Source organism: Camelus dromedarius, chromosome 11 (genome assembly GCF_036321535.1).
Source record: "Camelus dromedarius isolate mCamDro1 chromosome 11, mCamDro1.pat, whole genome shotgun sequence".
Classification (NCBI taxonomy): domain Eukaryota; kingdom Metazoa; phylum Chordata; class Mammalia; order Artiodactyla; family Camelidae; genus Camelus; species Camelus dromedarius.
The window spans coordinates 11,863,488-11,889,694 of record NC_087446.1 but is presented as its reverse complement, the minus strand read 5'-3'; the positions used below and the strand labels follow the sequence as shown (position 1 = coordinate 11,889,694).

At 49.2% G+C, this 26,207-nt stretch overlaps 1 protein-coding gene across 4 annotated transcripts in view; it reads right to left on the bottom strand.

The window, feature by feature from the left end:
* Positions 1-26,207, bottom strand: part of LARGE1 (LARGE xylosyl- and glucuronyltransferase 1) — a 488,258-nt gene that overhangs the window by 432,319 nt on the left and 29,732 nt on the right. Inside the window, exon 1 of one of the 4 annotated variants that reach the window (XM_031463154.2) lies at positions 13,489-13,557. The exons of the other annotated variants lie outside the window; for them this stretch is intronic. The gene's annotated coding sequence lies outside the window, so the exon portion shown is untranslated. Of the gene's footprint in view, positions 1-13,488; positions 13,558-26,207 lie in introns of those variants that run through there. 4 annotated transcript variants of the gene reach the window in all.

Below are 26,207 nucleotides of genomic sequence, written 5' to 3'. Positions count from 1 at the left end.
TGAGAAAACACCAAGCCTCAAGGGGGCCACCCGTGCAAACTCACACCTCTAGGATAATCACGTTACAGTACCATCCTTGCTCATTTCAGAACAGCATCTCAAGACAGTTTTTAACAAGAACTCTACAAACTGGGATACGGCCGGTGCATAAAGGAAGAACAGTTTGGGGAAATGATGGGCACCAACGGAGTACAAACAAAAAGCCTTCACTTCTGGCTTCCAAGCAAAGTGTTAGGTGTGGACTCAAAAGGGTCCAAGGCCACCTTAGGCTTAACAAGAGCCCGGTGAACGTACTTCTCCAGCCAGACGGGGCCAGATTTCAAGGGCCTGGGAAACATCTAGGTCTGGGAGGACATCCAGAACTTCACTCTTCAGATGACAAACGGAGCCCAGAGCAGAGGAGCAAAGGTCCCAGGCTCGCACAGGGCGGCAGAGCCAGGGTTGGAAACCGGGCATCCTCTGCTCTTGCTGTGCGCCCCGGCACCCCCCTTCCACTCCCTGGGGCTCCTCCGAACCACCTGCCAAGCCACTGCAGAAGCTCAGGAAGAAACACAGCAGCACCACAGCAGCCAGGAATCAGGAGGAGCCCGAAGGTCCTCAGCCAACATTTGTAGAACTTTCTCCAGTGGCCCCTTTAGAGGAAGCACCATTCCCTCATACATCAAAATTCCCAACTCCTACAACTAGATGACCTCAGAAATAAAAAGAAGTCAGACGTTGAATACCCAACAGAGACCTGGGTTTAAATGAACCTGTGTGACCTTGGGCTCAACTGATGAATACAACTGAGAAAACACAGGCAAAGGGTAGAAACAAACCCAAGTGTCCACTGACAGATGCATGGAGAAACACAACGTGGTCTATATCTGCAACAGAGTATCATTCAGCCTTAAATAGGAAGGAGATTCTGACACTACAGATGCTCCAGCATGGATGGATCCTGAGGACTAAGTGAAACAAGCCATCACAAGAAGACAAATTCTGTATGATTCCACTCATACAAGGTACCTAGAGGAGACAAATTCATAGAGACAGAGTAGAATGGTGGTCTCCAGGCCTGGGAGAAGGGAGGGAGAGGGGCTGCTGAATGGATTTGGAGTTTCAGTTTTGCAAGATGAAAAGAGTTCTGGAGCCTGGTTACACAACAACGTGGACGGGTTTAATGCTTCTTAATTGTACATTTGAAAGCGGTTAAGATGGTAAATCTTTCATGTGTATTCTATTACAATTAAAAATTGTTTAACATATATATTTTTTAAATCAACAAAATGATATCTAAGCCCAGGGCTTGAAACAAGATTTAGACAAGATAATGATCATTATCTAAAGATAGGACCTGGTGCATAATAGGTGTTCAAATAAATATTTGAGCCTCCCATTGTTTTCATTTTCAAAGGAAGAAACAAAGCTGTATTTACAAAACATGAACAGAGTCACAGACACAGAAAGCAAATTTGCGTCCTAACGGGGGAAGGGGACAGGGGGAAGGATAAATTAGGAGGATGGGCTTAACACCACTATATATAAAATAGATAAGCAACAAGGATTTACTGTACAACACAGGGGTCAAGATTCAATATCTTATAATAGCCTATAATGGAAAATAGATGAATATATATATATATAAAAAACTCAATCACATGACTCATCCACATTGTAGCACATCTGAAAATAGCACAATATTATAAATCAATTATACTTCAATTTAGAAAAAAAAGAAAAAAGAAAACAAAAAGAAATAAGGCTGTCACCCAGACAAGTTAAGTGCCTGGAAGAGAAACCACAGTGGTAGGAACTGTGGAGTCAGAATGTCCTGGTGCAAACCTGATTTCTCCACTCAGACACCAAGCGTCCTGAGCTAAGTCACCCAGCATCCCCGGTCCTCATCTGTAAAGTGGGCAGCAGCATCCAGAGAGTCCAGAGCTCAGAGGGGACTATTCTGAGAATAAATGCATGGGAAAGGGCTTAACAAACTGCCTGGAATACACTGAGTGCTCGTAAACGTGAGCCTCATCGGAAGCAGCAGGACAAAGTGGGGACAAACTCAATGCGACTGGTCCCCAGGCCACCACCCTGATGCCCCGCACCAGCCTGCCACTCACCCCAACTGCCACTCTGGAATGGTGCATCCACGTCCTTCCTCCCCGAATCGCAGAGTCAGCAGTGGCTTGAAAGCTTCCTGAGCCTGAGTATGTCGGTGGGGGGGGCGGGGGGTGCATCACCCAGGCAGCCTCCTCCGCGGCTCCCTCTCCTGTCTCCTCCTGCTCGGCCCACGCTCCCTGTTCCCAGCCGTGCAGCGAGCAAAGGTTAGTAAACACAGCCGTGTCCTGCCCTTCTCACAGGAACCCCACCTGAGAGGGAAACTGGCTCTGCACAGAGATCACAGCTCACTCGTTTTCCCCTCAGTTAACCTGGTGGCCAGGTACAGCCCCAACCTGGAGGAAGGATGCAGCCAACCATCACCCTCTCTGCAAAAGGGAGCCAAGCCTGGCAGTTTTGTTGAATGTTCCCCAACTCACACCCACCTCCCCCCACACACACACCCCTTAAGCATCAAATTGTAACAACACAAGAAACCAGGACCAGCCGCTGGCAGCACGCTGTCACAGAACAAGTCAGACCGGAACTTGAATCCCAGCTGTGGGACCCTGGACAGGTGGTCAATCTCGCAAAGCCTTCAGGGTCCTCGGGGTGGAATGGACACGCTACCATGCCTGGCTGCTCAGCCCTGCCGTGAAGCTCTGGGTTCGCAGACATCCTCACCTCATGCTTGGTGCCACCCTCCCCATCCTGCTCCCAACACCTGCTCCTGCCCCGCGGGCTCCTGAACAAATAAATGCGGTAGCTGGAGGTGCACAAGTAACTTCCACTCACCCCCCTTCAGCCAGAAATCGGTGCATGGTCCTGCTTCAAGGAGAAGAGCCAGGAAAGGGAAACATTCTCACGGGCCCAGGAGAGGAGGACCGGATCTGGGCAAGAAGCAGACGTTTTTAACCCAGACACAGTCCTCTGTCCTCCAGAGCTGACGGCCAGAGGAGGAGAAAGAGACACAAATGCCTAAGAACACAGGATGGAAAAGGCGACAACAAAGTTCACACAAACTGTGACAGGAGAAAAGAAGGCTCCACTCACTTCATCCAGGAGCCCGCGGTGGAGGGTCTGTGTTATCAGGGAGGGCTTCTCTGTGGTGGTGACTGCTAACCCTGCCAGGAATAAACCAGGACTTTGCCAGGAAAGGGCACAGACAGCCATCTCTGAGCTGTAACTCAAGCCCAACCTGGAGTAGCACGGCAACCTCCTGCTGTGTCTTCCCTTCTCCAGCAGTTGTGGGATCCCCACAACTAGGTTATAAACTCACCCAGGGCGGGACTACCTAATGCAGTGGCTGCCAGCAGCAGGATCACCAGGACCGTGGGAGATGAAACTGACTGGCAGACAGGACCCCGGGGCCCTTGGAGAGGCCGCGTGGGGACGTGGAGGCAAGACTGGCCTGGGTTCAAATCCCAGCTCTGTTACGTGTTCCTAGGGGCTACCATGATGGTCCCTGTGGGCTTGATATTGTAAAATATAATTTCTTATTATAAGATCTGTGTCTTTATTAATGAAACGACAACTCTGTCAACAAAGAAGGGGCAGTCCAGCCACATAACAGTCAAAATTGTTACCGGAAATAAAAACGGTCAAACCTACGATGATCATTAATGTTACTATTATAGCTGTTTATCTAGTAGAGCTAAGATGTATTGAGGGCTTATGATGTGTGGGTTTTACCCCAATAATCTCACTTAATCCTTACTAATCCTATAAGGCATTACTATTATTATTATTAACCTATTTTATAGACGAGAAAAGAGGCACAAAAGTCAACTGAATTTTCCAAGATTATGTGAATGTAATATAGTAGATTCCCTAAAGAGTCTGAAAAAAATATATATATATATGTATGTATAACTGAATTGCTTTGCTGTACACCTGAAACAAACACTGTAAAAGATGACACTTCAATAAAAAATAAGAATTAAAAAAAAGGGGGAGTCCCTCCACATGGGGCCTCAGCAGGGAATTCAATGTCCCCACCACCCCCTTACAGTAGCATCATACCTGAGCCAACAGATTAGGGTTCAAGTCTCAGATCAGCCACTCAAAAGCTGTTTGACCTTGGGCATATCAGCTCTTTAAGTCAATTTTGTCCTTTTTTTTTTTTTTGGCTTAAGATGAATTTATTATCTTCCAGTTCTGAAGGTTATAAGTCCAAAATGGGTTTCACTGGGCTTATCAAGTTCCTTCATTTCTAAAGTGGAGATTAGTACAGCCTCACTGGGTAACTGAGACAATTAAAATAAAACATGAGCTAAGTCCTTGACACAGAGGAAATCCCCATCATGCCGGGGTCCTGTCTTCTAGCAGTTTGGGGGCCCCAGCCCTCTCAGCCTGCCCCACGGCCTCCTGCACACCTCACCATGCCTGGATGGGGCCACCCCGACCTGCAGGCGTCTGGGCCAGGCCTTGGACTCCATTCCAGGCTCAGGTTAACTTTACTGGGAATCAAGAGAGGTAGGGGTGCCTTTATTTTCAGAAGATTGTAAATTGGGGTTCCTTACCTAGAAGACACCAAAAGTAACCTGGAACTTTTACATAGTCAAAAAAAAAGTCAGGCGTGCTCACATTTGATTCCGGTTTAACCTGAATGCAAAGTAAATATGTGAAATCCCACGCCTGATAATGTGGCAGAACTAATTCACCACGTGTTTTTTTTCCAGGTTACTGTAAAGCATGGGAGGTGTCATGGGCTTCAGAGAACTTCTCTTCAGTGAGGGGCGGGGCTCCCCCTCCCTCTCCCACTGACCGGCAACAGTTCCTAATAGTAACCCACCCAGATGGGCCTTACCTAAGGAGGGCAGAGAGGAGAAAGCAGAGAGTGACCCTGCAGGTCCCTGATGACTGTTAGGGTCCCTTCCAGGTTTAAGGGCTCTGACTGACCTCAACAGTCCCCACCAGGGCCCACAATTTAGCTGCATCCCAGGGAGGACATGGAGGCCCCTATTTTCAGGAGGGCAAGCATAAAGCTGCAAGAAGGTGCTACACTGAGTATAAATTAAATACCCCAAAGCACAAGACACAAAGTACATATGACATGATCACATATGACAAAGATAAGAGGGAAGTAGAGAAACCAACACTGGCTTCATGTTACTAGGGAAAGCTACACCAGCGAGGAGCTGGCTTTGGGATACAGAGCATCAAAGCCTTCCTTTACTTGCTTCAGAAACACGTACACGTCTCTAGAAAAGACTATGAGCTCCTCACGGATAGGGAGGGTGCCTTGTTCACCACACTATCCCCAGTACTGTGGAAAGAGATGAGACTCAAATGCTGGATGGATGTATAGATGGATGGATGGATGGACTGGTGGATGGATGGATGGATGGATGGATGGATGGATGGATGGATGGATGGATGGATTGGTGGGTGGGTGGATGGATGGATGGATTGGTGGATGGATGGATGAATGTATGGCTTGGTGGGTGGAAGGATGGATGGAAGGATGGAAGGATGGATGGATGGATGGATGGATGGATGGATGGATGGATGGATGGATGGATGGATTGGTGGGTGGGTGGGTAGATGGATGGATGGATGGATGGATTGGTGGGTGGGTGGATGGATGGATGGATGGATGGATGGGTGGATGGATAGATTGGTAGATGGATGGATGGATGGCTTGGTGGGTGGGTGGATGGATGGATGGATGGGTAGATAAGTGAATGAATGGACGTACAAACAGACAGAGAGATGGGGCTGGGTTGGGAAGCTGTGTGACTGCCTTGAGGCAGCAACCAGAAGAATATGGATTTAACTGGTCAATCAAAGCCCTCAAAACAAGGCCTTGCCCAGAGGCCTGTGGCCACTTTTCTTTTTTCCCTTTTTATCAGAACCCAAAGCACTCCGGACCCGTGGTCCCCAGGTTTACAACTGCTGCCTGAACTCAGGCTGCGCTCCTGATGTGGTCTCATCCTTCCGGCCTCTCTCTCTCACTCTCTCCATGTGCCCCTCCCAATCAGTTTTATCCCAGTTCTGCTCCTAACCTGAATTCCTGGCCCTGCCTCTAGATCAGTTCAGTTTCTGGCTGAGCCACAGGCATGCTGACAGCCCCGCTCCAGCACACAGAACACAGTCAGATGAGTTTCTGTCACCCAGTATGGCTGACCTCCATTGTGGAACAAAATTCAGTGACCTGTGCTTTCTCCTCTGTCACCCCACCCCTGACAGCACCCTTCCTCGCTCACCCACCCTCACAAAGGGAAGGGTCAGCTGGGAGCAATCAAATCTGATCACTATGCCCACAGGCTGCAGCCACCTGTCCCACCCAGCAAGATGCAGACAATTTCAGCCCAACCTCAAAATATCACCGTTACAACCAGGAAGTAGGTGTTGTTTCATTTGTTTTCACTAAAAAACATTCTGGTAAGGAATACTGGCACCTTGTTTTTTTGTTTTTTTGTTTTTTGTTTCCTTTCAGAGTGACATTGACATAATTCCATTTCAAGTATATAAATGTTTTCAACCTAAATGAGTCATTTGGCGAGAAGAGTGAGTTCGCAAGCCTGCATGTGGGTTGACCCCTTTACCAAGAAGCGCAGTGGGAAGTATTGAGTTTGGGGCTAAAAAACACTTAGAACAATGAAATCCTATTTTTCATGGCAATCCACGTTGCTAATCACATGGAAACCTGGGAGAAAAACAAGGAGATCATTTAAAATTCTGGGGTCAGGCAGAGCTCCCCCTGGGCTAGAATCCAGCTACACCACGTTCCTGCTGTAAAATTTGGAGGTGGGAAGAGGTACTTAACTTCTGACCACCATTAATTCATTTGCGGTTGTGAGGATTAATTTAAACCACAGACTATAGGTAAAGTGTTTACAATTTTTCAGCATTATAGAAAGCACTCAATAAAAGCGGGATGTGATCATTATTATTTAGAGATGGTGTGCTGTCCAACACGGTAGTCGCTGGCCACAGGTGGCTATTTAACTTTAATTAAAATTTAATGAAAAAGCCAGTTCCTGAGTCCCACGAACACATTTCAAGTGCTCAGTAACTACCTGTGGCTGGTGGCTAGTGGACAGAGCAGATATAGAGGAGTTCCATCCTGCACAAAGTTCTACCAGACAGTGATGGCACAGAGGTAAAGAAAAATGGCTTGAAGCTACAGAGTCTGTGTGACCTTAGGGAAATTATCTAACCTCTCTGTGCCTCATTCCCTCATCTGTAAAATGGGGATAATAAGAACTACATCATTCACTCATGATGAGGATTATCTGCTATGCAAGTGCTTACAATAATGGTAAACACTCACCAGCTGGTACCCTACAATGGGGGGCAGACACAGGTACAGTGCAGAATGGGCTGTTGGGAGAATTAGAAAGATTTTTATGCAAAGCACATCCCACGGGGCCAAACACATAGCAGACACTGAGTTCACTTGTTTTTTCAACAACTGTTCATGGAGCACCTACTATACGCTAGGCCTTCTTTTAGGCACTGGAGACAGAGATGAACAAAGGCCCTGCCCTCATGGAGCTCACAATCTCAATAAATGTTTAATAAGTGATTATGCTGAAAGACCAGGAATAATAACATTTCCGGTTTTTACCACCTGTTAAATACCCCCAGCAATGAAAAGGGAATGTTGTCAAATACAAAACTAACTATGAAGGGGGTGCCTAATAAAAGTGAATGAATGAATGAATGGAGGGAGGGGGCTGGTAGAGGGCCCATAAATGCTTAAGTAGGGAGCTGGGCCCTGGGTGATTGAGTGAATTACCCTACGGTGGGTGTGGCTAGCTCAGAGAGCTGTTGCCAGGCAACACTAACAAATGATCCCACAGCAGTTGGCAAGCAGTGTTATGTAGAAAGGCTTAATCATCTTTAACATGAATCTTAAAACCCTAAGGACTTGGGTAGAGAGAGCCTTCACAGGCATGCCCTCCAGCTTCTATTCTGGGCTGTGCTCTGACTCACCGGGTCAGCAGGGCCAGCTCACTCTCCTCTGTAGTGCCCAGGGGGAGAACAGAACCCACAGACGAGCTGGCATCCACCTCTCCCCCTGGGCCAACAGCGTTTCACTGGCCCTGGACACGGAAATGCCCAAGAGGGAGGCATCCCACTGCCCAGACAGCTCCTACCCAGCCCTCCGACACGCCTGCTGGCCCGAGCAGCTTAGCCTGGATGCAGCCCCAGTTCTCCGACTCAGTGGGCAGCGCTCTCCCAGGAGGAGGCAGATGGCACCACGCCTCTGTATGTGCTTCTATTCCCAAACTCTAAAGCTCCCTTGGGTAGGTTTGCAGCTCCCTGACACAGCTAAATGCCGTGGGAGGAGACATGTTGAATCACTGGACGAGCGGACAGGCCTCAGCAAGTCATTTCCACCCCTTCAGTCTCAGCCTTGCTGTGTAGTAAGGGGAAGTAGGGTTTGCTTCACAATATTGTTAGTGGGATTAAATGAGATAACTTGTACTTGGCAGGAACTAGTTTACATTCTGTCTAGCACGCCAAGGTGGGCAGACAAGAGGAGGAGATGTCCAAGGTCCCAGTTCTGGCACTATCTACCAGAGCCATCTGGTCTACCTGGGTCTTGCCCATCTCCTTACCACTCCAAGGAGGGGGCCGGACTGGGTCCGGGCGGCCCACCTTGGAATCTCTTGCACAGTTACCTTCCCAATTTTACAACCACCTCGCTTTTCATCCTACTGAAAAGGACACAGGGCATATGGACATTCAGTACAAGAATTTGTACCAGCAACCTCCGCCATCCATGTAAGACTTCCTGCCAAATGGTTACATGAGGACCAGGACACGTGCTTTTAACAGATCTCACACATTAAAACAAATAACCAACCAAGTATTCGTGTAAAAAACGCTTGTCTTGAAAGTCACATCTCAAAACACACAAATGTGGATGATACCTAAGGTTCTTCCTGTGTTTGATACTCTGTGCTGATTTCTGCTAGGGACTGACCTGGCCGGGAGGGCGGGGCTGACACACGAGGGGAGTGATGCTCCTTGCATGGCCAAGACCAGTCTGTGTCAATTCCTTCTGTCACCCCCACGGCCGCGGCTTGCTGTGGTCCTCCCCAACATGTCCTGAGCAGAATTACAGGCAACTTCCATTCTCATCCAAAGTGCGTCTGGACACTGCACAATATTCACTCATTGAATACCCCTTTCTAGTAGCAGCCCAGCCCCTGGTTCGGTTAAGCAGAGATCACCAGACATGTCGACTCGGGATCATTACACGTTTTCTGCATGTCCACTCCACGGCAGGCTCTGCATACAGACAAGACAGTGGCCACAGCTGACCTTGAGGGACTCAGAAACAAATGGGGGACAGCAAGGACGTGGGTTCACCTCAAAACTAAATGGGCGGCCATAAGTGCGTCCATGGAGTTACGAAAGATATGGGAATTCAGGGCAGAAGTGGCTGATTCTTAAAGTAAGAAGCTGAAATTAAGGTCTCGAACTCACCTGAAGATGAACAGGATGTGGACAGGGAGTGGGGGGGTGGGGAGAGGGGAGGGAGAGCCCTCAGTTCAGAATACCACATTTTGATTCATGCCCATCCCTCCAGGCCCCCTTCTACAGACCCATTTTCTCCTTGGAGGAAAGTCCCAGCCCGTCTGTAACCACTCAGATTTCTCCGCCCTCCCGTCTCTCGCTAGTCACTTGGCTACCTGGCGCTGGTTCTGACCCTTTCAGGCTGCTCACCGTCCCCATTCCCTGGGCCCTGACCCAACACCGCACTCTCGGGGTTGGCATCAAGTGCAACAAGGCTAAAATTAGGACTGCTTCCACAGATATCCAGGCTTCTCGGGAGCAAATCTGCTTGGCTCCCAGATGGAAAAACAGTATTTTTTTCCAATCCTGACTGCAAAGCAACAGGGGGATCCGGAAAATCCAAACCTGCTCACGCCTCAACCAGACATGACTCTGAGCCACTTGGACTCTGTGGTAAGGGGAACAGGAGCCTTCTCTATTGTGCAGGGCCCCTACACAGGCTCGTCCTCACCGAGCTACGAAGCACCAACAGGAAAGGAGGGGTGACGAGCACAGGAGGCCCCGTGTGCCTGGGCCACCAGCACACGCTCAGCCTCACTTCCTGCTGGGTAGGCGGTCCCTTCCTCCCAATTTCAGAGACGAGACAATGCAGACCAGGGAGGTCAAGTACCTCTTTCGCCTGCAAGGGGACACACCGTTCACGGTCAGTATATGGAAAACTGAGGTTCAGAGATGTCCGGAGAACTGCCCAAGGCCACCCAGCAAAGGGCAGGCATCATGATAACGAGGACAGGGTCACAAGAACAACAGGCACGGCTAACATTTACTGACACTGTTTTGTTCCAGGCTCTACCCCCAACACCCTGCCCCAAGTGGGTTCTCCCATTTCATCCTTGCTACAGGCTAACTTGTGTCTCCTCAAAACAGGTATGTTGAAGTCCTCACCCCAGTGGGACCAACCTAATTTGGAAACAGGGACATTGCAGTTGTAATTAAGATGAGATCATACAAAGCAGGATGGACCTTGAATCCAATAGGACTGACGTTCCTATTAAAAGATGGCCACGTGATGACAGAGCCACAGGGAGAACGCCATGTGACGACAGAGGATTGGAGTGATGGGTCTACAAGCCAAGGAATGCCAAAGATTGCCGGCAAACCATGAGAAGCTAGAAGAGGCAAGGAGGATTACCCCACAGCTTTCAGAGGGAGGATGGCCTGGCGATACACCTTGATTTCAGACTTCAACCTCCCAAAATGTGAGACAATCAATTTCTCGTTCGGGGCCACCTAGTTTATACTCTTTTGTTACAGCAGCCACAGGAAACGAATACAATCCTCATCGTAATTCTATGAAGACTGGGTACTAAAAAGTCAGGTTTAACACATAAGAACATGGAAGTTTAATTAAAAGCAAATAATGCCAATAACAAATGCCAATACAGTCTAAATGCTTTACATGTAGTAACTCACTTAACCCCCACAAAGACCCTAAGCCTACATCAACCCCAGGAAGCATTCCCACTTTAATGAAGAAGAGAGTAAGGCACAGAAAGGTAGGTAATTTGCCTAAGGTCACACAGCTTATAAGAGGTAGAGTCAGGATTCAAACCCAGGCCCAGAATCTGTGCAGATACAGAAGAGTATTGAATCTGGACTTGAACTCAGGTGCTCTGGTTTCAAAGCCCACATCCTTCTCTCTTCACCTGCCCAATAGAAAGCTCCATACTGGCTGGCCCTTCAACTGCTTATTTGACGACACAAACAAATTAACCAAATGAGCAGTGGCTTGCACAGACTGCATTAGCTCAAATTAAATTTAAATTAGTTCATTTTAGCAAATAAGACTGACCCAAGCCCACATGGGCAACAGAAATCAGGAAAGGAGTAACCACGTTACCTGGATCCTAAGCAAGCAGTGTGACATAAAGCTTCTCTCTTACAAATCTCTTAGGTACTCAGTCATTTCAGTAAACATTTAAAAAAAAATTTTAAACATAGTTTAATTTTTTTAATATTTAAACTTTCCAAGGACATAATTTTTAAAAGCCTAATTTTATTCTGGGAGCAGCATACACTAGGGACTCCAACGCATACCAGAACCTCAAGAGAACCTGTTTCCTTTTATTTCAATGTTATGTACAACCAGGAGAAATGTATTACTGTTATTTTTCTTATTTCAGTAAACATTTAATGAGTGCCTACGATATGCCAGGACTGTGTCAGCTAAAGGCAGCATAAAAGACACAGCCCCAGCCCAGGAAGGACATGGAAATGGTCAAATTGCCATAAATCTTGGTAAATCTTACATCTGAAGTCAGAACAGAGGTGCCATTGGAGGTGCTGTTGGAGAACCAAGGACAGATGCCTAAATCTGCCCAGGTAAACAGCACATGGCTTCAAGGCAGGTGACATCTGAACTACGTCTTCAATTTCAAGCTTATTTCTTATTGTTAGGCTAATCCAACTCCATGCCCCAACACACACACACACACACACACACACACACACACACACACACACACACACACATCTCTTTCTTTCCTCCCTCTTTCCGTCTTTGTTTTCTTCTCTCTGCAACTTTTCCCCAAAATACTAGATTGTTTTCACTGCATGAACCCACAGGTGTCCTACAGGATATGCAGCAACATTCAGTGTTCACGATGACTAATCCATAATGAAGGGAACAGAGGTCATTGGTTACCTTCAGAAAATATTATTTTAGCGTCAGAGCCTTGAATAACCATAGTTAATAGATAACTAGTGATGGTTAGTGTTAATTCAGCAACACTTTCCCTCATTAGACTATAGAAATAGTCCACTTCTGTATCAACAGAGGAGGAGAAAACAGCTCTGGGAAAAGGGATGGGGATGGGGTGGTGGGAGGTATGTCAGGGAGGTGGGGACAACGGTTCCTGGGAGCCAAAGAAGGGTCTAGAATAGTGACATATCACCAATTTTCAGCTGGCCACTCGCCCACCCATAGGGTCACCCCACACACAGCAAGCTGGCATGGTCATCATGTGGCATGTGACTTGGCAGAAAGCATGCAGGCTCTGACGTGACCCAGCCTCTGTCACTTCCCCTGTAAATGGAGCATACAGCGTCTGCCTTACAGAATCGTTCCCAGATCAAGTGCACCAGAGGTGCTCAGGGCCTTGCAGAGCACAGAGGAGACACACAATACACATTAGTCACAGCTGTTACTAACACAGCCTGTACTGTCACAGAATTTCACAGGCTGCCTAGGCAAACAGCAGTGATTATCCTATTCCTTCTTCATTGTTATCATCATTATTACCACCATCTTCACCACCATCATCACCACCATCATCACCATCTTCACCATCATCACCATCATCACCATCTTCACCACCATCTTCACCATCATCTTCACCATCATCATGACCATCATCACCACCACCTTCACCACCATCACCACCATCTTCACCATCTTCACCATAATCATCACCACCATCATCACCACCATCTTCACCATCACCATCACTACCACCATCTTCACCATCATTACCATCATCACCGTCATCATCATCACCATCATCATTACCACTATCATCAACACCATCATTACCATCATCATCAACATCATCACCACCATCACCACCATCACTACCATCATCACCACCACCACTGCTGCCACCACCACCACCAAAGCTGCATAGAAGTTTTGGGCAAGTCATCCACATTCCTGGGCCTGAATTTCCACACCTGTGAAACAAGTACTCCTGGAACATGGGGACCAAATGCAAAGTGCGTACACAGGGAGGCCAGGCCCTGCTCACACTGGGAGCTGGCCGTCTTGCAGTGAATCTGGGGCCATGGTAAAAAGCCATGGAACTGGCCTCGCTGGGAAAACAAACAAGTCTGTTCCATTAAAATCTGATCCTCTGAACAGAAAACATGCCCACTCACCTCTGCCCTGCAACCGGGAGGCCGCCCCCCAAGAGGGTGAGGAACTGACCGCCTCTGGCAGCCACGATGACCTCCTGGAGCCGCCAGAATCCAGCCTCAGTGGGACAGGCGAACTAGCGCCTGAAACGGCTGGACTCTGGGTGTGGGTTTCTTATTTCTGCCCTGCCCACAAAAAGCCCTTGGATCACCGGGAGTATTTCTTTTTTTAACCCCTGGCATGAGCAGCGCACGATAGGGGCACGCCCCCGTGAGCTCGTGCTGTTCCCAGACTAATGAGACATGGTGAAGTTTATCGTGTGGTCTTTTCTGAAGGGTGTCAGGCGGTGCCCTGCTCCGGCACCCAGGCCAGCATTCCTGGGGAGCTCGGATGCGGGAAGCAATCCTGTAGACCCAACCACAGAGCAGCCCAGCTTCAGCAAGCTCATCTCCCACCGGCCTGCGAGGGGACATGGCAGGGCCAGGGAGCACTGAACTGGGACCAGGAAGCTTTGCCACTGATCAGCTGCGTGGCCAACAGTGGGCCTCCGCCTGCCCGTCACAGGGCTCCATCAGGTGGCACTAAAACTTGTCGAGGTCTCATGTTCACACACATTCTCTACACACGTTCTCCCATAGCTGCATCTCACGCTCTTCCTCTCCCTCTCCCCTCCCAGCAGGCCTAGGATCTGCCTCCCACTAGTCCTGCCCCATCCTCACATGTCACAAAAATCCAGTGCAAGTCACCCCGCACCTCCCCTCTCCTCCACCTCCACCCCTGCCCCATCCCCTCCCCTCTCACCCTCCCACGCTGACACTTCTCCCCTACCCTCCACCACATTGTTATTTTTTTCTCTCTCTCCCTCCTCCCTTCTGCCTCTTCTCTGGTCCAGTTTTCCCGCCTCTGCTCAGGGAACTTAAATGAAAAAAATAGTGTATTATTTCCACAGGCTGCACTGTGCCGTCCCATCTTTGTCAAACCCGAAACCTCATCTTTCCTTGCTGATTTGGTCCTTTGTTAAGAGTCGACAGGGACACCGAGGACTGGTCACAAGAGGGACGGAGGGTCAGGAGGGCCCAACCAGCTGGGGTGACAAGCACTCTTCCCGTTAAGGACACAGATCGCAGACACAGACGAGAAAGCGGGTCGTCCCTGCTCCTAAGACTCCACCACAAATGTTCGTCAGCCCTGGCGAGAAAAGCTGCACATCGGATTTGCTCTGACCTCCAAACTTTTTCACAAAGGACGTGACCCGAACAATAAGGCAAAGGAGCTGGAGCAGCTGGGATGGGGCAATGCACTCAATGGACATTAGCTACGTTTATTATTTTAAATGAGTCATAAAATAATTAGCATTTGTCCTGTTTTTACCAGAACTGGGTTTTTTTGGGGGGGAGGGGGGTTGTTCTGAAATAAATGTAATCTCTAGGCGATAAATCCTGAGTAAGCCAGTAATAGGTTTACCACCCATTCACTGGAAAGCATTCCGTCAGGCAGCTCTGGGTTCAGATTCCACCTCAGCAACTTACTGGTTGTGAAATCCGGGGCCAGGAACTGACGCTGTCTGTGTCTCCATTTCCTTGTCTATCAACTCAGAATACAAAACTGCCTAGAACACCTATGACTGACCCCGTTCACATCCTCATCGTCATCATTATATGAATGTTTCTTGAGATTTCAACATGTCAGACAGTGAGCTAAGTGCTTTATATGCATTAACCCATTATACTACAACTCTAAGATGTAGGGACTGTTGTGAACCCATTTCACAGATGCACAGAGAAGTTGAGTAACTTGCCCAAGGTCACACAGCTGAGCAGCAGATGCAGGCTTCACCCCAAGATTGTCTGGGTCCAGAGTTACCCCATTCAGTCTCTGACATTAGGCCCAGTGGCCGGCAAGGAGTAAATTGTTCAGCAACTCACTCGCTAGGATTATAATGATATTGGCTTTAGTTTTATAAGAAACATTCCCTGCAGAGCAGTGATTTTATTTTGTCTTTTTGAATTAAATTTCAGTCCTAGAGGCACCAAGCCCAGTGTAACTGCTTACACTTCTGCCTGCTATCCACTCCTGTCATACTGGAGAGAAAGCCAGGCTCCGGCAACTGCCCGTGTGCCGTTTTATGGGTCAAGCTGCATTCGGGCCATAGAGGCTGCGGGGGGGATCTCCACTCCAGAACTGCTGGCAAATCTCTCCGTGGCTGGGGCCAGTGACAGAATGACAGCCACCACCTGTCCCTTTCGACCGGGGGGGGGGGGGGCAGAAGGCCACACGACAGAGAGAGAGAAGCTCCTTGTCCTGAAATACACATATGTCCACCCACCTCCAACCATTCCAAGGGGCCTCCAGGCTGGGCAGAGGCTGCCCTCCTCCCAGCCGCATTCCCCGCCTGACCCGCTCCGGCTCCGTCCTCAGCGCAGACAAGCACTCAAGTCCAAGGCGCTCCAGGCAGCAGCCCCAGCCCCGCCCTCAGGGCGGACCAGCGCATTCAGCTCTCACTTGGCCACACAGAGCACGTTCACTTCTGGGGGAAAAAGCCCATCTGACTGTTTCGTTGAAAGCTTCCCTCGCCAGCACGTGAGGGCATCTGTCAGCAGCAAGTGGGGACGGCCAGCCCCGGGCCTGCCCCCCAGCCCCACCCAGGATGGGCTCTGTCAGCCAAGTCCCTCTGGCAGGTGCGGTGTGGCCTTCAGCCCCGGGGCCCGGGAGCCTGCCCTGGGGATAAAGCTGGTGTAGCATCACGGCACCCGCCCCAGGATACTGCTCGGTCCAGCAATCGCAACCTCAACATCCCAACCTTGGGGTTTTAGACACGTTCTAGAAGAAAACACAGGGAACGGTCAAGAGCACAGGCTCTGGAGCCTTACAGCTCCGGGTCTGAGTCACAGATCTGTTCTCAAGCCCTGAGACCCAGGCGAGCCATGTCGTCTCTGAGCATGGGTGCATGAAGGTAGTCCGCAACCGCGTGTGGCTACTGAACACCTGAATTGTGCTCTAAATGTAAAATACATACCAGATTTCAAACACTTGGCATGAAACGAAGAATTAAAATATCTCAGTATCTTTTTAATACATTTTGCCTAGACTGACCTATGATGATTAAAATTAACTTCACCTATTTCTTTTTACTTTTTTTTTTTTTTAATGTCGCTACCGGAAACTTTAACCTTACGCACGTGCCCTGTATTGTATTTCTACTGGGCAGCACTGTTCTAGCTTATCCAAGTATCTTCCTACACAAAGGCAGTTCCCTCTTTCAGAGGGATTTTCATCCCAGTTCTTAAGATAAATGTTTCCTACGTAAATACATTTTAGACCAAGTTCCATGGAGGTAGAGACGAAACCCAGAAGTGATGAAGTGACTTGTGTAAGGGCGTGTGGCTTACAAACTGTGGAGTCAGAATCTGACTCCAGGTCTTGCTAAATGCTGAGCTCTTCCCAATACTGGATACTAATTCACCCCTGTCTCCAAGTCTGCTCCTTAAAACAGTGGCCTCCCCACGCTACCACCCCAGAAAAGAATGAAGAGCTAACATTCAGCTACCTGCCACGAGGACCACCAGTGGGTGGCTGTTTCAAAGGGTACAGTTGTTTGATACCTCAAGGCTTAAACGGGGTGCGGGTAAACGTTTGCAGAGATAAGATCAGGATGTGTGATAGTCCAACACCTTTGACACCTGGCCCCAAATGACATTTCCAGTCTCCGCTCCTTCTTATGAAGGGCACACTCCAGGAACCTGGGATTCCTCAGTACTTCAGGGCTCTCAAGGAGGGGTCACCTTGTATTTTTGTTTTGAGAATCCGAACAAATTTTTATTTATTTATTTATTTATTTATTTTTATTGAAATACAGTCGATTTACAACGTGTCTGTGTACAGCACACATTTAGTCTCTGGTGTACAGCACAGTGTTTCAGTTGTACACATAAATATATTCTTTTTCATTATGGGTAACTACAAGATATCGAGTACAGTTCCCTGTGCTAGACAGTAGGTCCTTGTTGCTTATCTATTTTATGTATAGTAGTGTGTACCTGCTAATTCCAAACTCCCAGTTTATCCCTCCCACACCTTTATCCCCTGGTAAACACAAGTGTGTTTTCTATGTCTGTGAGTCTATTTCTGTTTTGTAAGTAAGTTCATTTGTGTCATTTTTTTAGATTCCACATATAAGGGATAACACATGGTATTTTTCTTTCTCTTTCTGGCTTATTTCACTTAGTAAGACAATCTCCAGGTCCATCCATATTGCTGCAAATGGCATTATTTCATTCCTTTTTATGGCTGAGTAGTACTCCATTATATATATACATTCACATACACATACACATACACATACACATACACATACACATACACATACACATACACACCACATCTTCTTAATCCATTCATCTGTTGATGGACAATTAGGTTGTTTCCATGTCTTGGCTACTGTCAATAGTGCTGCTATGAACATTGGGGTGCATGTATCTTTTTCAAATTAGAGTTTTCTCCAGATATATGCCCAGGAATGGAATTGCTGGATCACAGGGTAAGTCTATTTTTAGTTTTTTAAAGAATCTCTATAGTTTTCCATAGTGGCTGCACCAAATTACATTCAGGAGAGGTGACTTTGAACCAAGCATGCTGTGCCTTATGTGAACTAAGAATAAATCATCCCAATATCCCATGAGACGTGGACTCTTTATGTTCATTCTACAGACAATCAAACCGACTCACAGGAATGTTCCGTGACTTGCCCGGTCACTCAGCTAGGAGGTGGCAGAGCTAGGATTCAGTTCCAGTCCCTGTAACGACAGATTCCCCCTTCATTTAGGCTCCTGTGGTCCCCTGTGCTCAAGTGCCCCTTTCCTGCAGCAAGGTCTGGCTAAGACCACCTTTTCTGTGAAATCAAAAAGGCTCTCTCTCTTTTCATAAAACCAATCACTCCTTCCTTCCGTCACCCATGAACTTTAGACACCATCTACCTTGTACTTACCCTGAAGTGTCAGAATCCACTGCTTACAGGTCTGTTACCTCCAGGACAGCCTGTGCCTCATCATGGGACACGTGATGCCTGATCCACGTGTCCACTTCAGTTCCTGGTACAGTATCAGGCACACAAGCATCACTCAATACATGTCTGTTGATTGAATGAAATAACCAACCCCCCATCTTGACACCCCGGTTTTTGTTCTGAGTCCCTCTTCCCCACCAGCTTCCCTCTTCTGTATTCCTATGGTCCTCCCCATGGGTGGATTCCTCCACCAATCTGTTTGCGTGGAGAGAGGCCAAGTGCGTTACTTTGACTGTAGCTTGGTAACACCAACTGTCACCTCTCCACTCTTATTAATTGCTGGGTTAATCAAGCACTCCAAAGTGTGCCCAGCCACACGCCCATGAAAGCATTTCTGGATGGCCAGGAAAACAAACCAGGTTTAAGCTGAAGCAAAAGACATCATATCTCACAGCTGCCTGGACCACGCACGACTGGCCCTATTTTTCAGAATGTCTGGGTCTAAGTCAGATCAGATGGAAGAATCGTCTTGGTCAAAATCTCAGCCATCCCCGGCTTCTACACGGCAGACAGGTATCAGAGTGGACTCCTATGTGCTTTCTCACTGAGCCCTTGCACGGTACTATGAGACTGCTGTTCTTATGCTGGCTCTCAGATAGGGAAACTGAGGCTCATCTGAGAAACAGACTGCAGATTTGCCCAGGGTCACCAAGTGGGATGAGACAGAGCTCACATCCCAACTCGCTCCTCATCGCTGCAAGAGTCATGCCGAATCCCCGCCCTCTGGGACCCGAAGGTCACAGTCTTGCCTCTTCCGTGTGTCCTGGCTCACTGACTGGCCAGGTTCTGGTCACTGCGGGACTGCCTCGTGCACTTGACCTTTTCTTTGCTCTGTAGAAGTTTCACCTCCCCTCCCAGATGTCACAGGTTAAGATGTTCTCATCTGAACCTTGAGCAAGAACATGCTTCCCATTTCTGAAAAAAACTTTTCATAGCAAGGTCTTTGTTCCCTCTTAGGATACAGGCATTGGGTACAGGTACTTCTCTCTCCCTCACTCATACCTGCTATGCACCCTTCTGTGGGCAGTGAACACAGAGGTAGAAGGACAGAAGAAAGAGGGAAAGACTACGTATGTCCATGTACTTTTTAGGCTGCTGACTGCAAAGGATGAATGTTATTCTTCCCAATTGTTCCCCTTCTACTTTATAAGCAGCTTTTTTTTTTTTTTTTTTTTTTTTTTTTACATTCAATAAAGATGACACAGAGGCCGCCGGGCCACCTTGTAATGACATATCCTGACAGGCTCCCATATGGAGAGTCTAACATTCCAGATGCCTCCCCATGTACCAGGTTTCCAGAAGCACAGTTACTAGCCCCCTGGGGCCGGAAAAGGAGTCCCTCACACAAGGTAGGCTCTCTGCACATTTTCCTGCCCAGCTTAATGAGCAAACCGCTCCAAACCCGCAGCAGCCCGGGAGCCCCCAGGGGTTCCTGTGCTGTGTCGCCAGGTAAAGTCACCTTCGGCTCTCGAATGAGCAGGTGGACAATTTGAAGGGAAGGTGAGCACCTGTGTAGGAAGCCTGACCCTGAAGCCTCACCACCTGGAGAGGAATTTGAGAAATGGAAGGTAAAACAATTTGGATGACCAAGTGTCCCAAACGTGGGTAATAAACGCACCCTTTTAAAAGGGAGGGGGAGCTGGTTTAAAAGCAGAGGTCTCATTCGATGAAACTATATTTCAAGTGCAAATGAGCAAGGCTCAGAATCTTGGCAAGCTTTTGTTTTATTTATCCTAAAAATATAAGCCCCACACTTCATTGATTGATTTTTTTTTAAATGGAGGTACCAAGGATTGAACCCAGGACCTCATACGTGCTAGGCACGCGCTCTGCCACGGATCTCTACCCTCACCAGCAGCCCCCCAATTTAAACAGTGTTGCTCCCTCTTCCAGAACACAGACTACAGACCCATGGATCCCATTCTGAGAAAGACCCATCTACCGGGTCCAGTTCACCACAGCTGAGCCTGGAGGGTTCAAGAAACAAGTGACACTGTATTGTTAACAAGGTGTTAAAGGGGCAGGGGACGAAATAGGGGCCTGACGTCAGTGACTACCCCCCTGCGTGTGGACACATCCACACTCACCTCTGGGACCGGTTCCCCAGGATGCTAAGCAGATGCTGCAAAAGCCCTCAGGCCCGTAACAACCAGAATGGACAGATGACATGGAGCCCAGTCTCCCCCAGAGCAGGTCCAGCCAAACGCCTTTTCTGCACCAGCAAGGCCGCCTCTGTCCTTCACTGCTCCCTGTCCTTCTGCATAAAGACCTATGGCCACTGAGCCTGTGTCTAAGGCTGGCCCATTCGCTATGCACCTCTGCCAGGCCGCTGGCACCCCTGTCCCCAGCAGTCAGAAAGGGGCCGGGGACGGAGGCACAGGAGGGCTAGGAGACTTCCTCACAGGGGACATGGTTAAAGCTTAGGAAAAACACCCAGGATGAAATTCCGTGAGGAGAGTGGGGGGCTCACTCATAAGTAAAACCCAAACAGCAATGCTGACCCTTGTCACATAAACTAACAAAGGAGGGGGGACAATGCACTTTGCAGATACGAGTTCCATGCATTCCACAGAACAATCAAATGCACTCGGTGACCTCCCTCCAGCATCTCCAGCAAACTCCTGAGACTCCATCTGGGTCTGGCCCCAACAGGGGCACATTCCCCACTCACAGAAAGGCGCCGAAATGTTTATTTTCTTCTGTCATCCTACTTTCTTTGCTAGGATTACCTCGAACTCCAGGAGCCCCAAAAGTATGGGGACTCCAACAGACGGATCTAGCACTCTTTTTAATTTACTGCTCCATAATCCAATTTTCCTCCGTTGGACCACACGTCGCCCTGGCCTCTTCACAAAGCCACAGGGGCCACGGGACGTGACATACAGCTGGATGAGTTATGTGGAAAATGGGAAAACAGTCAGTCTGGGACCCGATAGCCGAATCAGCAACATGAGAAGGTCGGGATAGGACTTGTTTAAAGATCTCCTCGGCCGCCGGCCCTGGAGGAGCCTGTACGGGAGGGCGTTATCTTTACATTTCAGGCTCAGCAACGTAAGAGCCTCCCTGCGTGATACGATGGAAGGGGTGAGGCAGAAACCTGTAACGCCGGCTGCGCGGGGAAGTACCCCTCCAGGGTCAGGCCAACGCTCGGCTGCCACCTCGTAACCACCCTGCGAAGTAGGTTTTAGTATTCCTGTGGCAGCGCTAGAAAATGCAAATTGAATGAGAGCAGGTAGCTCACCCAGGGTCACAGGGGAGGTAAGCAATAGAGACCCCGCATCACCATATCTCAATGTCACCTGTCACTGTCGCCCTAGCCGAGTCACCCTTCTCTTCTGCCTGAGTCAAAGCCCCCCCACATCAAAGCCCCTGCTTCCATCTTTGCTCGCCATGGGTGATCCTCAACACAGGAGTGGCCCCAGGGCCCCTGATAAATGAGCAACTCGGGCCATTCCTCCAACGGCCCCAGCCCACGAGGGCCTCAACGAATGGGCCCTCATTCCTCTCTGACCTCATCCCCCACAACTTTCTTCTCTGCTCCCTCCTCGTGGTCTCTCAATTAGCGATTGAGAAATGGCCTCAGGGCCTTTGCACTTACCCCAGCCTCCTCCATGTGAGTCTCCATGACTCATCTCATCACCTTGTCAGGGGTGTGCTCAAATCACCTTTCCTGAGCATCCTCTGTGACCAACTTAACACCTGCAAACTCTAACCCCCTCCCACCCGACACACACGCGCACCTCCCTCCCTCCCATCACTTTACTTCTTGCATGTATTAGTCTGTTTCGGTCTCCCTCAGCTAGAATATAAGCTCCCCGAAGACAGGGAGCTCTATCACTCCGTGTGTATTACTTAGAGCAGTGCCTCACACATAGCAGCAGTCAGTAAATGTCTGAGATGAATCAAAAAAAAAAAAAAAGATTTAAAGGCAGGTGTGCCACAAGGTGGTCTCTGCTCACAGTACCACCTCTCCCCTCCCAACCTGAGTGTCAGCTCCATGAGGGGGGATCTGAGTCCCCAGAACAGGCCTCAGTCCACACGGATTCCTCCCACCGACTCATCATTACTGAGCTGTCCCTCTAGGATGTGGGAACGCATCACTCTGAAGAAAGCACTTGTGCATTTGCCAAGAACGTGGTCCTGGCCCACCGCACGCACGGGTCCTCTGCTGGCATCACGGAGCGTGCTCTTCACATCACGCTGCGGGCGAGTCCGCCCAGGAGAAGCTGCCCACTTACCAAACCCCACACCTCCCCTGAGGCCCCGGCACCGAGCCCGCCCCGGCAGAGAAGCCAACACGGGGAGGCCTGGGCCGCACCCGAGCCACTGTGAGTGTGGCCAGTGTGTCACCACCACACAAGGAATCAATCAGTGGGAGCCAGGCAAGGCCAGATCAGGGAGGCCCCAAGGCCAGATGCCACTGTCCCGCGGGGCCACCCGATTGGCTCACACTGCTGAGGGCTGCCACCCAGCCTCTGACGGGCCTGCCGCAAGTCATCATCCCAGCCGCGGCACACACGCCAGAAGCCAAGGGTTGGTGACGGGACGGCCTCCAGGCTTCCTGACGGCTCAGATTCACCTCCTTCCTGGCTCTGAAGCCCCAGCTCCTTATGAGGGCCCTTCAGGAGACACCAAACCCTGAGAGGGTCACCCTGAATTATAAACTCCCCCATCAGCCTCTCACGTAAGCAAGCAGCCAAAGTGAGTGACAGGCGGCACCCCTCCTCTCTGATCCACAGGGCGCTGCCCTGGGCAGCCCTGCCCCCAGCCTGGGGCTCGGCAAAGACACGTGGACCCAATACATCCCTACTTCTCCCTTTGCGTGAGCTTGGCCATTCCCCCCAAGGCCACCCCTCTTACACTACGTTCCTCAGACTTGAGTGACCAGGAGCCACCTGCATAGAAAAGAAGTTGGCAAGGAACTCTGTTTTGCCTTAAATTGTTTTTATTTCAATTTTTTGAGCATTAAAATGTAAAAGATTAAAATACAAAAATTCACATAATATTCACTGAGTGCTAAGTGTCAGGCACTGGTTAAACGGTGCAGGACACAGCAGTGCGGACGGGAACAAAAGGACACGCCTTGCCCTCAATAAGCTTCCAGTCCAGCAATTAACCAAAGAGAGAAATGAACTAAAACGTCCCATGTAAGCCATAAAAATCAACTGGGAAAATGACCTGAAAGGTCTTTAGAAACACAGAAGGCAAGTTTCGACATGGGCGAGGTGGTGAGAGACGGCTGAGGGAAGACTAAATAGAGAGCGAGGTGAGAGCAGGAGTGGCCCAGGATGGGGGTGGTGGGGAAGGAAACAGAATTCTGAGCCAAGAGAAGAGACCTCAGATGAGGGACACGTGCCCAGGACTCATGGCTCTAAAACACCTCGAAGCAAAGCAAACTGACAAGGTGCCTTTTTCTTGTTCAGTTTAACATCAAAACGAGTTTCAACTGACTGAATGTGATAATGGATGCTAAGCCTAGCCCACCACTTTCCTGCGGGAGTCTCGTGCAGCCTGCTCAGGTCAGCTGGGTTCTTCGGAGGCTGGTGCCCCCAGCCTCATGCCTTCCTGACGCTGGAAGCACTGTGAAACCACCCGGACGCCCCCTTCACCCCTGCCCGCTTTGTGAGCTTCCCTCCACTGAAGAGGTGCCGTTTGGTGCCAAAGCACTGACTCACCGGTGCCAATCCAGCAGTGTTTGGTGACTCAGGGTCACACTGGTGACCCAGAGGATATTTAGATTAACTTGAAATGACATGAAAATGTCAATTAAAAAAATGTAAATGGAAGAACAAAATTCAATTTAAAAAAACAGTGACTCAAGAGAACACCTACAACGTGCAGGAACCCTGAGAAACAAACTCCTAGAAGGTCATCTTCTTCCCTTCCATTTTGTCCAAATCTTCTATGATCCCCCCAAAACCCCTCCCTGCAGTATCTTCAGCTGTTTCTCCATTCCCCTTCTAAGCCAAAAAACGATGTGCACTTGGTGGGTCAATGTAACAAGGGTGTTTATGGATCACAGATGGTGGTGAGAAAGTGGCCAAAGTTTGAGCCCCTCCCACCTAAAAAGCTCCTTCACATACACCCTCACACAGTCCTCACAACAGCCTTGAAAACACATCTCACCCTTTCAAGAGATGGGAAAGCTGGTGGTGTTTTCAGCAGCTTAAAGTCAGCCGCACACTGAGTCAAGGGTCCGAATTAAATTGAGGTCTTGCCTGACCCTAAAGAAAATCCCATCTTTTGAAGCAGGACTGGTCGCAGTGAGCCGATGGGGACCACCTGCCTCTCAGAATCTCCCTGAGCTCTCTCTAGAAGTGCCATGGTTCTTTTAATTACATGGGCTCTTCCTCCAGCCCCTTCATTCAATATAAATGAAAACAATCCTTATTCCATCACATCGTCCTCCCGGCTTGTCAGGTTTGCGAGCGTAGCCGTCTGACAACTCCCGGGGCAGAGGCCCAGGAAGGTAACTCCCATCCCAGATGCCTGTGTACCGCCCAGGACTCCTCAGCATCCTTCATGACATCCTTCTCGATGGGAGAAGAGAAAACGCATGCTTCGGAGTCCATCCATTTCATAAGTTTGAGATTTTGGAGCTGGACAAAGACACCTTTGGAAAACTCTGCAAAACGCCTTCCGTAAATAAACTTTGTCTTTTTTCGGGCTGTTTGGAGGTTCCAGCAGGGCAGAAGCCAGGCTCTCCTCAAATGGGACGTCTGTTCCCATAATCACAACCAACTTATGTCAACATCGCTGATGGAGAACATTCCATGTGGGGAGGTGGGCTCTCGGGGTCCTGCAGGGGCTCACCGACAGGTAGGAAAAGAGACCCCACCAACGCTCAGAGGCACCAACTTACATGAGACACCAACGTCACAGACAGGCTCCCGCTGCCAGTGTCACCACAAGATGCGGGGGTCCTTTGAATGAGGTCTTTTTAAAAGTTTTTTTGGTGGGGAGGCAATTAGATGTTTTTTGGTGTTTTTTTTAAATGGAGATTCTGGGGATCAGACCCAGGACCTCATGCACGATAAGCATGCACTTGACCACTGAGTTATACCCTCCCTCTCAAATGAGGTCTTGAGTGGAGAGTGGAATCGCGTGATGAAGATGGAGGAGGAGAGATGTGAACAGAAGTAGATCCATTCACTGGGCATTTACGGAGTGCTCAGTGTGCACGAGGTACTAGGCTTTTTTAATGCCAGAAATACCGTGTGGTCCAGGAAGGCAGACACAGTCCCTGCCCCTGGCACGTGTGCAATCCCACAGGATAAACACACAGGCCAACAAATTCCCCGCCACGTCAGCGCTGAGAGGGAGCCCCCACCCACCTCCAGACCCACCAGCTCCTCCTGGGGCCAGGGGACAACAACGGTGGGTGGCCCTGCACATGGAAGGGATGGGGGCCCAGGGGCCCGTGAGTGCCTGCTGTGCGCCAGGCAGTTAGTACAGCCCAGGGGAGGGGGGAAGAGCATGTGGCTGGGAGTTCAAATCCTAGCTTCTCCCCCCACCAGCCCTGTAATCTGGGGCAAATTATCAGTGTTGTAAAATGGGGTCGTCGTCATGTCGATCCTATCACAGGGCTTTTTTTGTGACTTAAATGTCAAACAAATCCATTCATACAGAGGTTTAAAAGAGTGCCTGGCACATAGTTTTTTTTTTTTTAAAAAAAAAAAA